Source organism: Pholis gunnellus, assembly GCF_910591455.1.
Source record: "Pholis gunnellus genome assembly, chromosome: 13".
In the NCBI taxonomy this organism is placed as follows: Eukaryota; Metazoa; Chordata; class Actinopteri; order Perciformes; family Pholidae; genus Pholis; species Pholis gunnellus.
This window is the reverse complement of record NC_136540.1, coordinates 16328713-16343932: the sequence shown is the minus strand read 5'-3', so window position 1 is coordinate 16343932 and position 15220 is coordinate 16328713.

Sequence of the window (15220 nt, the reverse complement as noted above, 5' to 3'; positions counted from 1 at the left end):
TTAGATGAATATATTCTATATACACTGCATGCAGAATTATAAGGCAAGTTGAATTTTTGAGGATTAGTTTTATTATTGAACAACTACAGTGCTCTCGGCCAATCTAAAATGTTAATAAACCTCAAACCTGAATATTTAAGAAAGTACAAGTGAGGTTTGGGCTTTCTTAAGAGAATATCTATGTGTGCACAATTATTGGGCAACTATTAGTGTCTTTAAGCCAGTAAAGGCCTTATTAAAGATGAAAGAATAATGACATAGTCCCCTTCCTCACCTGACCTAAACCCTATTGAGAACTTGTGGGCCCTTCTTAAACGGGAGATATACGGTGAAGGAGAACAGTCCATCTCTCTGAACAGTGTCTGGGAGGCTGTGGTTGATCGTCAACAGACAGAATCCATGAATGGAAGGTTTATTACTGTTACTGAAAAGAAGGGGGGAAGCTATATTGGTCTTTGAAATGTCAGAAATGTTTATTTGTAAATCCTGAGTTTTTATTATTCTCACTTTAACAGATGAAAATAAACACATGAGATGGGAACATTTTCGTTTTTCATTTAGTTGCATAATAATTCTGCACACTAATAGTTGCCCAATAATTGTGCACACATAGATATTCTCTTAAGAAAGCCCAAACCTTAAATATAGAGGTTTATTAACATTTGGGATTGACCGAGAGCACTGTAGTTGTTCAATAATAAAACTAATCCTCAAAAATACAACTTGCCTTATAATTGTGCACGCAGTGTATGTGGAACCTATTCATGTCAATGATTAGACTTTAAAAGCTCATATGTGTTTCAGCAGGATTTCTTCTCATGTTCAAAGCTCTCTGCACATTCAAAACATATACCACGGCCTATCTGTGTTCTCTGACAAGTAGTAATGTTTTGAGAAAAAAACAAGGAACCGGGTTTGGACAGGATCGGAGGCGCCGGGATATGCAGCCGTTCACACCGGAAGCCCCTTTTCTCTGCACCGGAGGAACAAGGGGCTCTTCTACTCTGTTCCTCTCTCTGTCGCTGTGTGTGTGTCTGTCTGTCTGTTCACTTCATCAAAGATAATGCAAACAAGTTTATTCAAATATTGGTAGGGACAATTCTGTCCTCACACAATATTAGTATAGGGACATGTCCCTACGCTCCATATGCTCACCTATGTCCTTGTTTCACAGCATTGATACAGCAGCTCACCACTATTTGCTAAGTAAAGATACAGTGGAGGGATGTCTACCTGAGGAGAGAATGAAGTAACTCTCTCCCTCTGTGTGGGTTGTAATCACAGCATTCCTGTGCTTTGCTTACATAGCTGAGCAGGCCGTGCATGCTTTTAGTGCACCTGGGGCCAGCATATGCCGTCCTGATCCATAGCATCATCTTGTAAGCGTGGAGCCCACCCTCCGGTTAACCCTCAGGTAAACACGGTTAGCTCTGTCAGCACTGTTGACGTTGTTAGCACCGTTAGCACCGTTAGCTTCTAGCTGCCGGCTCAGCCGTAGCCATGTTGAGAGCTGTCTGAAGGCACTAGATACGCCCTGAATTTCCTATTGAGCAGCTTTTAGTGTTTTTTGCAGTCGCACGTTTTTCCATAATATTTTCATATATACATGCTGCATGAAAGATTAAGCATACAAAAAATGTTAATTTTCATAACCTCAATACCAAGAATTTCACACCATATAGATTTGGAAGAAAAAATGCATTCTGCATCCACTCTGTTGTTGTGCAGGCTGTACAACAGGGGGAAAAACTAAAAGTGATGCCTCAGCTTCCCTCATTGAACAGATTTGCGTCCCATATGTCTCGGGCAACAAAAGAGAAGATCCTGAGAGGCAACCACAACCTTCAGGAGTAATACAGGAAACAGATGAGATGTTTAGATGTTAAACATCTAAAAGAATGGGCTCAAATCCCCTCCCCAAAAAAGAGCTTTAGAGTTGCAGGGAGGAAGTAAACAAGCGAGAAAGCCCTATTGGCCGCCAACAGAGGTGAGTGGTGTGCTGAAAGAGCAGACGGAATGCTTGAAGCCTTAGGAAGGAGACAGCGTTATTCAATTACGGATTCTCCGATATACTAAAGACGTGAATGCAGAGGGAAAGAAGTTTATTTAGTTGGGAGCGGAAAGAAAAGGGAAAGAGTGAGACCTTTGCCTGACGAGTACCAGACACACGAGGTGAGGGGGAGAATGAGACACTTCTAATTAGACAAGATCGACAGTGAGAGGTTGTGAAGTCTAATTAGGTGTGTTTGAAAAAGCGGTTTTGAAAGTGAGGTCGCTCGACTGAATGAGAGACTTCATTATAGCTGAACGGAAGCGGGAGATGGACGATGTATTTTTCCTAACACTATGGGCGACATTTCAGATAACAAGTGCTTAGTTCTTTTGTCCGTTTCATTAGCGAATGAATTTCCTGTCAATTAAATTTTCATGATACAGCGGGCCCTCATTTTGCACCAGAGCGGATCGAGCTCAGTGACCTTGTAAGTGACAGACTCACTGGGCAAGAGCTAGGTATTTGCCTGCCTGCCCCCATTTGGTGATTTCATGGCTCTCCATGACATCAGCTGTAAGAAAATGTGAGGGGGAGCAGACTAAAGGGAAATGGATGTAAAAGGCAGGCAATTTGGCATTGAATATTTAGCTTCCCACTGCTTTCAAATGTCTTGGCACAATGGCGGCTGTGTTGTGCCGTTCCTTTAGATTTCACTGGGGAAGGCACAACACAGACGTCTAAAAAAGCGGCGATATGCACTCAATCATCAAACATGTTTTTACATTGTAACACTAATCATGTTGTTATCTCTTTAAAGTTAACGTTTTCTCAACTCTTAAAGAGTTGAGAAAACATCAAACTACCTCTGATCTCCTTTAATGAAGTTGTCTCCGTGATTAAAATGGTGATGGTGATGATATCAATGAAGATCATTTCGGATATTAATTTATAGTGAAAAAAAAACCACAATGCTGTTCTGGTGAAAGTCTTAATTGAGAAAAAAAAGGCTAATGACCTCATTTGTACACTACAGGAGGAATTAGTGGTTTATCATATCCTTTTTGTTTGTAAACAATCAGCGGCTAATTATCCTGTTCTGAATTGCCAACGGCGTATGAACATATTACACTTATTTTTCGATTGTATTCACAGTGTGTAATTCATAACTTCACATAATAATCAATACCATAATTTGAGAGGTTGGTTGGATTTGGGTGCAATAATGGATTTGTTTGTTGGCCAGTTTCGGACAAAAAACAAGCTGTGAACACAGCTTGGACATATTAATACATTTTAGATTGATTACAGCAGCAGATACGGAGCAACATAAGCATTCATTTGAGGTCATTTATATTTCTAACCACCTGAGGATTCCAGCGACAATATTCACCCACCTTTTTAGCTCTGTTTTTGGTCTCCAACAACTCCCGAGGGAAATACCTGGCTCTTTAGCTTCTATATGCTTCACTATGTTCACCAGTAGGGCTGAGCGACGTGGAAAAATAATCAAATATCACAATATCTTTCACCAAATACCTTGATACTGATATTCCCACGATATTGTAGGGTTGACAATTGGTGCTTTGACAAAATAGTTCCACAATGAGATTTGTGATAGATAACCATCAGCCAAGTGGATGTAATGATATAAGTGGGTGAAGACAAATAACAGGCATTTTTCAGAAAATTACATCACTTTACTGTGATGCAGCCATTACAACCTGGAAAAGATAACACTTATGCCATATTACGATATCACACATTTCGTTAGATATCTAGTCTCATTTCACAATATCAATATAATATCCATATATAGCACAGCCCCATTCACCGGCTGGCCGCTATCACACAGCTAGCATACACTGGGTTTTTATGAGAGCGGTGAGCAAGAAAAAACAAGACAATAAGCTGAAATATGTTTCTCAGCAATGAAGGGAAGTGCAGTCTGGTGATAATTCCCTTACACATTATAATACCAATTATTCTTTCAAAGATATTGATATTAGCCACTTTAATGTCCAGCTGGCCATGAGTGCTGCCCGGAGTCTGATGTGTCTGAAGTACTGAGGGGTCGGGTTACTTAACACAAAGAAACTGGATGAGTATGGATATTTTACACCAACCCTTCAAACCATCTCGAAATGGTAACTAAAACCCTTACCAGCAAACTATCACAGAGAGAACGAGCCAAAGTGCCTTCCTCACTTGGGATTCTCTCACAAATTAGATCTAAATAGTTTTGAGGGATTCCAATAGAACTGGCTAATGATTGTAAAGTTAATGAACGTAGTCCTTATCTCCATAAGAAACCATTTGGGAATCCTTATAAGCTGAACCAATCATTATCTCTGAATAAAACATTGAGAATTTAATAAACTTGCCTACTAAAGGAGAGCAATACAGTATTTAGGTACCCGTTGATCAATATTTATTTTCTCATGCAGGAGTACCCCAAATGTATTTTCTTGGAGACTGCCAATTAGGAGCCACCTCCATCACTGATTAACCGGCAGTTTGTATTCTATGGCATGAGACTCTCAAAAGACCTCAAGATATAGCCGTCATATAGATCTCATATCTTCTTCACTAGAGACATCAACCCCATTTCCAGTCAATACGTAAGATACTACTTACTTCTCTTTCTGCCTCTACAGAGCTGACTCATCCTGGCACGCTCGCACTCTGCTCTCATGGCTCCATTCAACATTGTGCAGGGTATCTCCCACTCAAAATCATTTCTCACACACACGGCTTACTCACTGCAACAAAACTTCTATATACATTTGACTTTTATGTTTAGATTTCACAGTTTCATCTGGGCAAGAACTTGAAAAGGCTCGCACTGTTAAAAGGAGGACATAGACATGCACATTTGAAAGCACACAACTGTGACTTTGCAAACACTAGAATATCCCCCAAATATGTAGCACCATCCTTGTTCATAGGATTGTGTCTTAGATTGACCCTTTGCAAAAGCCCTGCCCCCACGCTGCTACTACATAATGTTGTCAGAGCTATCATGGAGCCCACACTGTCACTAACTGCACACCCGGAATACATTTCAGTCAGAGGGGTCTACAATGTTCGTTTGAAGGATATACCCATGGTGTCAAACTGATTCAGCAATGAACATAGGTGAAAAAGATAAAAGATAGAAGCTAAAGCCTACAGATCACAGTGTAAAAGTAAACCTCCATATAACCTGGCAATCTAGACTGAAAATGATGAAATTAAGGGGCAAAACTGTTCCTGTAAAGCCGGGTAGGTCTATGGCGCACAGCCGGTTCGTTGTCGGAGCTGGCCGATGCTAGTCAGAACAGTCTGGGGCGAAACAACACATGTATTTGGGATGTTAGAAAATGTTCAGCAGTGTCCACTCTATCACAATATAAAAAAAAAAAAAACAGGGGATAGGAATTGTGGTCAGAGTTTGAGTGGTGCCTCTCATCTTCAAATTCAGGGCACATTTACGATTGAGGGATTGCCTCCAGACAGCTCTCAACATGAAGGCACTGGAGCCGCTAATGGCGCTAACAGCACGAACAGTGCAAACACCGTTAACATAGCTGACAGAGCCAACAGTGTTAACCTGGGGAGGAGCCGGAGGGTGGGCATTACGACGCCGTGGGTCGGGACAGCAGTAACTGTCATACTAGCGCAGTGCAGAGCGGTGGCAATTAGCTAGCCATGGGACACACACACACACACATATGCACGGCCAGACCGGCTATAAGGCCACTTGACAAACACTGGTGTTACATTTGAACAATTTTAACTGTAACTACTATTAAACTTCTCTCAATGCTAAAACCAAATGATGTTTGGTGACAACTGCTTTTAGGTTTTGTGACAAACAGTATAGGGGAAGCTTCTTTCTCTGTGCCATGTATACACGGGTTCAAGCAAGCACACACAGATTTTCAAACGAAAACCCCCAAGATGATAACAGGAGCTTACCAGCTTTGGTGTAGGCCAGATTTTCAAAATAAAAAAACCCCCAGACGAAAACAAGACCATATTAGGGCCCTGGAATAAGAAAGATTTTCAAAATATAAGCCCCAAAAGGTAACATGAGCTTATGACAGGCTTCATGAGCACTTTCAAGATAAAAACTTTCTTCTTTTCACACACACACACACACACACACATAGTAAATCCTTCAAGTGCATGCCAGTCTTTATAGGATTTAGACCTCAGCTGATGGTTTACCCTTACTCCATCTAGACACTTATGACACCTCAACCCCTTCTCCGTATACTGAAGCTCCTATAAGTCCTAACATAATAAGACTAATTTCAACACATTCCTTAATTTTCACACTATATTTTTCCCCTTTTTTCCCCTTTCAGACTCTCTCTACTCAGCTGCTCCTTCATACAAAGTTAAGCCAACAATGCAGTTTGGCTTCCAGGCATTTATCAAGCAATGCTGTCCAGCTCCCAGCCACACAAGAAGCAATGTGCTCCAGCTTCCAGCTTTCCAAACAATGCAGCCCCACCGCAATATCCTCAGAAATTGCATTTTCCAGTCACTCTTTCACACTAAGATATATGACCAAAACACAATGTTTCCACTGCATTAAATACGTCTAAAGCCAATTAATAAAATCAGGCAGAAAATGGCTGCAGCGCTGCGCATCTACTGCAATGTCCTTGAAACCGGTCGTAAACCACTGACTGCAGCACCAGAAATACATTTCTGATCACAGGACCAGAAGTAAACAGTTGACTACACAACTGGAAACAAGCAAGCAGCAATGAGACCAGAAATAAACGACTGACCCACGGAGCTGGAACTAAAGTGGTGATCACAGGAGAGTAGATATATGACCAATTATCATGCGGTGAACAGGCAAAGCTCCAAGGGGTTTGACATCTGCGGGCTGTGTGCGTCCCCCCCCCCCCCCCTCCCTCCCTCAACAAGCCGGTGCCCTTTCGGCAGCCTCTTTAAAAGACTTGGTCGCTGTGAATCTGGTGTCTACACTGGCTGTCCCTGAGGAGATGGGCCACCAGTTCCTCCTAAAGGTTACATTCTGTCACTTCAGTGGAGAGGGTCAGCCGTTTGAGGATTACAATCCACTAGTGATTACTGTATAGTAGGTGTGTGTGTGTGTGCCTGGAGAGTGACAGACCAATAAAAGGATTGGATAGAGAGAAAAGTGAGAATAAATACAATATGCATAATCCTTTGGAAATAACGTCAATATGTTTCTGTGCCGACTGCTCTTTAGGGTTCAAGTGTACTGTAAAAAGTAAGCAAATAGAGAGGTTCTGAATACATTCATGACAAAGGCCTACGCTTTGCTACTATCTAATATTGATCCCCACTGAAAGCACATCATAGGGCTAGTCGATACATTTTGGACTGCGGTTGGTAAAATGTAAAAAAAAACGGTTAAATGCAGAGGCTCTTGGACATTCTATCCAGCCTAAAATAACAGCTTTTTTAAATATAGTGTTAAGATTTGGCACTTTCAAACTCATCATTGGATAATGAGCAAAATCAGCAGTCTTTAAAACGGTGCAGTGTGTTATTTATGAGATTGGTGAGCACTTACAAATTAATTTGGCAGTGACACGCAATAAAATGCTGCTGCAACCACACAACGTAAAGTTTCACGCATAGATAATGGCGTTAGGACGATGAGCCAATCAATTATTTGGACGGTCGGCTCTCACCATTCAGCTCGGTCAACGCGCTGCCGGCAAAAAAAATCTCAACATTTCGCACAAGATTCCACCGTCGCCTAAAACTAAATAGCCTCAGAGAGAAGGAAGAAAAAGAGAAAACTAAAAGGAAGTACAACTCCCTCCTGGAAGACAGTGAACCACAACCAATTATTCTATCACCTGGAGGCCTCTATAAAAGGTTGACGGATCGTGTGAGACAGGTGATTAGTTTGGAGTGTCAGATGATTGGGCTGTGAACTCTGCACTTAACTATTACAAGGACTAATGGAAGGAAAGCTAATGTGACTCCGAAAAACTCCCTAACAAGCTCCCTTACTTTTTTGGTTAAACACGATGAAACCACCTCAAATGTTGAAACAGCTCTCTCTCGCTCTCTCAAATACCTAGAAAGCCTTATTACGTTACAGTCAATGCGCCAGGCCCGATGAGCAGTGAAGAAGTGAGAACTACCATAGTAATTTTAAATAAATTAAGAGATTTTGACATTAGATTGACACTAAAACTAGCATTTTAAGTTACGGAAGATTACTCTGATGCTATGAATTACTAAAGATTCTGCTAATTAGACTTAATATTTAATTACAAATCGTGGCCTGTAAATTATAATAAGCCAAGACTATCTTCCAACAACAGGCTGTAAAGCCCTCAGGCATTCTACACATAGCTCTTGTTTAACATTTCATTTGCTGCGAGATTCTCTCTGTTCTTACAGATGACTTGATGCGTCATGCCATTTCACTTGTCGGTAAATCTTGAATCTTAATGAATGAACACGCTTTGATACTGTGACCTATTTATGTTCTTCTTTTTTTCCCTCCTTCCATTTTTTTGGAGCAAAAGGCAATCATGCTTTCAAATGTTTAGCATATTTTGAGGACAATATTTGTATTTATTTACCTGTGTTTAGTCTTTATTGGTGTCTTTCTTTTTTATATATCTCTTCTACTTCAGGACCCACATGCATATTTCATGGCCCCTGTCTGCATTCACCCCGGGAGTTTGTGAGCAGCCTATTCTGGCCCTTTTTTGTGGTTCTTTACAGCAGCTCGTATTACTGGGAGCATTAAAAGCCACACATACCTCTTTCCAATCCATCCTCCGATCATTTGAGTTTGCTTTCCGTTCCAATCTCTACCTGGTTTGAACCGGGTAACATCAGTCTCCAAAAAGTTATTTTTCCCCCCCTGTAATTGCACTTGACAAACAGCCTGCTGGCCCAAGTAACTGTTTATTGACTCGTCTCTCTACAGAGTGCTGCTGCTCCTCGTGGTGCAGTGCCACCGTACTCGTTTGTGAGGCATAAGGTGCTGGCTTGCACCCATTCCAACACAGGTGCCACAGTGTGTAAATGTAATGATCGATTTCAAATTTGTTGAGAGCTGCAGGGAACGCCGGTGGTTACACAAACTATCCCATAACCACAGAATCCAAACTTCTCTCCCTGCAGCTTTTGAACGGGCAAGATGCTATTTGCTCTCTCGTTGCTCACGTATACTCTGTGTCCCTCTGGCAGCACGAGCAGCTAAAAAAAAAGAAAAAAAAAGACCAGAAGAAAAGATGAAGAGAATGGGTATTTGATTAGTCCAGATTAGTCCAGTTGCATGAAAGGCATATGATTGATATGCTAATTAATGTTTTTGGACAGTTTTCACACATTCACATTTGAGTCAAAATTCAGGTCGAAACGAAACTTTGAATTTTATAACGCGTTTGTAATTGATTCTGCTGGGGTTCTAACACCATATCTGAAATTCAAGTGGGCACTTGAGAGAAAAAAGGAAAATCCCATCATGACCTCTAACGTCGAGAGCCTTTATTGGTTATTGCAGAGAGTAGTAGATATTGTAAATGCCCGGCTTAAGCTGTTAATGGAAATGAGCATGAGAGAAGGGGGAAACTGCTAATGTACTTTAGACATCTGAAGACATCTATGTATATGCTGAATACATCTTAGACGAAAGCAAACTGTGTTAATTCCATTTGGACCTGTACTGGTGGCTTATTAGATTAGTGCTTGAATGTCATGTTTGTCAGGTTTAGAGACGTAAATGGAAAGTATTAAATGTATCCTTTAAGGCTACAATGGGGTGCTGAACAAGCTCTCCCTGGCTAGCAGAGAGTTTGGTACAGAATTTGAGGCTGATATCATTCTAGCACAGATCGCTACTGGCCCGCATGGCTTTGAGTGCGTGGGTGGTTTACATTAAACTAAGTGAATATTTGGTGCTACAGTCGGCCTAGAGAGTATTTGGACAACGAAAACGCAGTTTGATACTGCGGCTGGCTCCATTGTCTCTCTCCTTCATATGTTCAACGAGATGATGCTAATGAGGTTAGTTGGTTTTAATTTTTATAGTATCTTCAGATTCGTATTAATATTCAATGAAGCGCTTGCTCTTTTCTTTTTTTGTTCCACTGTTAAGAGTCATTATGGGCGCGCGGTGCCCGGAGATACAAGTGCCTCTCGATGAACAAGGGGCTTATTGTGAACAGAGGCCAGCAGCACTGAAGCGCCGCTCACCTGTTCAGCCCGACAGCCAACTCGGCTCTGCTCCGGCCTGCCAAGCTACACCACAACCAGCTGGTGGCAATCTTCAATTACAACACCTGAGCCGCATTAACTCGTCAGCCTCGACTCTGAAAGCCAGCAGGTGCGTGAGGCAGAGGTGCAGAGGGCCCGCCGGTACCCGTGGACAAGCCTTGGCTCATGTCAAAGGAAATAAAAGATGTTTTATTAATTTGCTGCAGTGTAGTTTTCTCTTCCCTTTATATGGAAATTGCAGATTTCTGGTGAATAATGGAGCTACAGGTGCCTGTACCTGTAGTGTACCAACGGAGACTTGGTTAGCATTAGAGCTTTAAAAAAAAAATACAAGATCACAAGATAAAACTGTTAAACCATTCATGTAATAGGAATCTGAAGCTTATGTGGTAATAATTCTTGCATAGTTTCCATTTAAGGAACAGTGTGTAATAGGGCTGCACAATTAATCAAATTTTAATAGAATTTTAATCGAATTTTAATCACGATCACGATTTTGGCTGCCACGATTAAATGAGCATGATCGTCAGCGATATTGACGTTTAAAATACGTGCTCTGCTACATATCAAATCGAGCGCTTCCTCAATTAACAGTCAGCCAACCACCAGGGGGCGAACGAGATGAGAGCTGTCATGCGCGCACCCTGCAGAAGTAGAAGAGTAGAGAGACGGGAGCTTGAAGGACGAGTACTTGTGCTTAATTTATTTACACGCCGTCATGTCACGTCTGTCACTACATGGTCGCGCGTTTACAATTCCCCTGCTCTCTGTATCGCGCACGGCGTTGTTCCGCCCCGATCCGCGCGCACGATGCAACAGTCACTCTCCTGCGAGTAGCACGCATGTAGCACCCCCCCCCCCCCCCCCCCCCCGCCCCCGCCGCCACCACCAAGCATCTAAGGTCCGGTAACTGGTCAAATCGTGATCTCAATATTGATCAAAATAATCGCGATTATGATTTTGGCCATAATCGTGCAGCCCTAGTGTGTAACATTTGGGGGGATCTATTGGCAGAAATTCATGATAATATTAATAAGTATGTTTTCTTTACCTGGAATTAAGAATCACTGTGTTTTCATTGCCTGAGAATGATCCGTTTATACCTACATACACCTCACAGAGGCCGCCATGTTTCTACGGTAGCCCGGAATGGACAAACCAAACACGGGCTCTGAACGGGGCTGTTCGCGAGAAGAAAGAGCTATGATTTTACACCAAAGTATCGGACAGCATGAGCATGGTGGGAAGTCGGTGTTGACAGGATTATTGTGCATGGAGAAAATCTTCCAGATGAGCAGCCACATATTACATCCCACCTTCAAGTAACATAGCGCAAAAGTCAAAGATCAATTCCCAATAGAATTGCTTTAAGAGCAACACGCTTGGGGTTTCACAGCCGAGTAATTGCACAAGAAGATTTCTGACTTGTTATCTGACCAATTACTTTTGACATAATTAAATGTAGCCAGCCACTGTGTACTGCAGAGGTGTTTTTCTTTTTTATATTGATATCCTCGATTAAACTAAACCTTTTGTCCTCTCACTTCACCCCACCAAGTCTTTTTACTTGTAAAACAAATCATTGCAACAAACCAAAAGTCAATCTCACTCAGTGCCTTTGCATCATAACAAGCCCTCGATCTCGGTGGCAGTGTGCCTCATTGTTTGAATTAATTCCGAAACACTCTCAGCTACTGGCTCTTCATTTAGAAAACGATTTACTCAGGTGAACATATTATCACTGAAATTTATTTTCTGATGTTTTCATAGAGGACCTGCGATCGAAAGGCCAAATTTGAGGACGGAGCGGACTGTTAACTGGTTCACATTTGTTTTTGGCAGGAGGGAAATCTGTATTCTGTTTATGATAAATTAATTTAGCTAATCTATAGCTACAGTCGGTCAACCTCTTCAAACGATAAGATCGGCTCAATTAATCATCTTTAAAAAAGGTAGATGTTCCGATACTGTCGATTATGTAATAAACTCCGCATGCGCCTTAAATTGTTCTGAAATCAGCAATCACGCTCGACCCGACTCCCATTGGAGGGCTTGTCGCTCGATTACAAAAGGCCCGTCGATGCAGAAGGACGGCTTGTGGGTAATTCAGTAATGACGGAGAGCGTGCTCAGGTGGTAGGTAATAGAGTGTTAAACGAGTGACGCAAAGCCTCACAGACTCAGCTGAGGAGTTTGCACTGACTGCTCTCCAGTATATATATGTTCTTTATTTTACCCCACCCACACACACACACACATTTTAGTATGTGCAAGAGCAACCGACGGGCGAGATTAAATTAATGATGATGTTGCATATGAAACATACCAAGTGCACTCCTCAAGAGTACTTATTCACTTAGAGCAAACGTCCTGTAATGATGATTCACTTACATTTACTTCATCAATTTTAATGCTGCAATAACATCGTCAGTTAATCAAAGTAAAAATGTCGGGCAGTAATATAAATTGCCGAGTGTGATCAGACTTAAAGACTTGTAGCCGTCATTCGTTCCACTCACATTTCTGATATTAATCATTTATATAGAAATGGCCTTGAATGGATGAGCAAAGAAAAAATAAAAATAAACTGCTCGGCGTTACGCTCTCCGGCACTTGAAAATTGTAGTGCACACCCAAGGATGCAGATTTGGATTGATCCCTCAGGCGTTTTTTTTTTTCCTCCGCCTGTGAAATAACCGTCACGATGTCTGGAACATTGTTTTGCTTTTGCGAGAGCGCAGAGCAAGCTTGAAAAAGCACCGGAGTAACAAGGCATTGTCTGATCTGCGTCGCATTTGTATTCACGCAACTAAAAGACATGGATTTTGAAGTCATTTATGGATATGGCAACCACAATGCAGGCTTTTAGAAGCATGGCTCCCAGGTGCATGTTGTATTGTATAGAGAGCAGATGCAGTTTAAGGAAACATTGCGATTTCAAAGTATTTAATTGGAGACTGCATTTCCAGACAGCCATCCCTGCCGCTGGTTTTATTCTAATTGCCAGCAGCAACGCACTTAATGAAGCGAGTGGTGAAGAGTGTGGGTAAAAGAGTGAGAGTGACCAGGTTTCCACGGCAACAGCAGCGGTAGCCGAGGAGTGTTTTTTCATCTTAAGGAAAAAAGCTACAGGAGAGCAGTGTTTGCCTGCAGTGCTTCCTAGAGCTCCATTATGAACTATAGCTATACGGTAATAGATATATTGGTGCAAAATATAGCCGAGGAATGTATGCAAACCTGTAGAGCAAAAATGCCCACCAAACCTCAGGATTAGACTCGAGTAGGCCCCACAGTGAAGCACAATAATACAGTGAAGCACAATAATGCACCACCTTAAAAGTAACTCTGCAGGGGCACAGCTTTAAAAGCTTTCTTTCTTATGATCTGAACAAAAACACATGGTTAGTAATTTTGCCCTGCTTCTCTTACAGGTATATATCAATGCAAGTTCTTTAGAATCCAGAGGGTGTCCATTTGCACTACATTAACCACAGGTGCCCACAATGGATCATCATTATTACCCATGCAGTACAGTTCTGCAAACTGATGCGATTGCTGCAACAAAGTATCAGGTTTGTTTGTTTTTTTGGCGTGCTCCAGCCTCAGGTCACGTTCAGGTTTGGTTATTTTCAAATATCATTTATAAGGAAATCTCTCTCTCTCTCTCTTTTTCTTTTTCTCCAATGGTCTGCATCTATGTGTGTCATGTGTTCCAAGTAGGACACACTATGCCCAGCAGGAAGAAAGAGAGGCAGAGCGTAGCCGATGTGTTGCATTAGCCCAACGGTCAGTAATGGATGAAATAAAGCAAAAACTGAGCAAAAAGGGAGTGTCTCAAAATCCCCAATGATTCAGGGAAGGCTTCTTCACTGTAGGAACATTATGACCTGGCATGATCCAAGATTTATGACTATGCGCAGGGCTGTCAAGTCCAGCTGGAGAAGACGATCAAAGTTTATACCAGCCAGGATACAGCCAGTATTGGGGAAAAAGGCAATATTGAGCTTGATGCGTTTGTTCTCAAACCTACCTCGTAATTGGCAGGCAGTCTGTGCGTTCCACAATAAACCGATGTGAGAAATCTGCCACAGCTACAGCTGGTGCAGTTAAGCCGCTTTCCTTTTGCCACCTGATTTTAATATAGTTGTAGTCTCGATGAGGATATATATTAGTTACATTTTATTGTTTGCCTTAGCCCACAGAAAACGAAAGACACTTTATGCTATTTTTGTTTGCCACTTCCTGTCTAATTCTCAGTGGATTGTGTGCATTTAGTCCATGAATCGTTTGACACAACATTAGTGATTTCAAGATGCTTCTCATTAATGGTAGTAGCAACAGGTCAGGCGGCTCCACAGATGCATGCCCAAATGTTACCAGAGTTGATGCCAACCTATACTGTACGACACTGTAAAAGAAATATGATCCGTAAAACTGAATTATAAGTCAGGCTGCTCATGAGATATGTATAGAGTTATTGATTCAATTTAACATCTTCAATTCATCATCTTCCTGGCCTCATCTTTATTGCGTTGTCAATTACCACGTGGACTCGGGTCTCTCTCGCCCAATTCTAGGTGACTCCCCTGAATAGCAAAACACTTCCATGAGTCAAAAAGCAGATAATAACCATAATACTGAGACAGCACATCCCTCAAGTAAGAGGGTCTCCAGCACAACATAGACACATTAATAATTGATAGACAGAAAGCCTGGCCTACACGGCAATTCTGTGAAGCCCACAGCCTGCCACAGGAGAAATTTCCAGCAGCAAATAGGTCTTGAAGGTGCCAGTTATGTCATCTTTCACTACAACAGTGAAGTGAAAAGCCGAGCAGGTCTAATAGAGTCATAAATTAGAAAATGGAGCCCCTTACCCTGAGTTTAAATTCAATGGAGAGCAGAAATGCTGTAATACCTCAGTTCCAATTTAACCGGTGTTACTGAGTTAACAAAATAACCGTCAATTCTAATAATTGAAAAAAAGAAGAAAAGA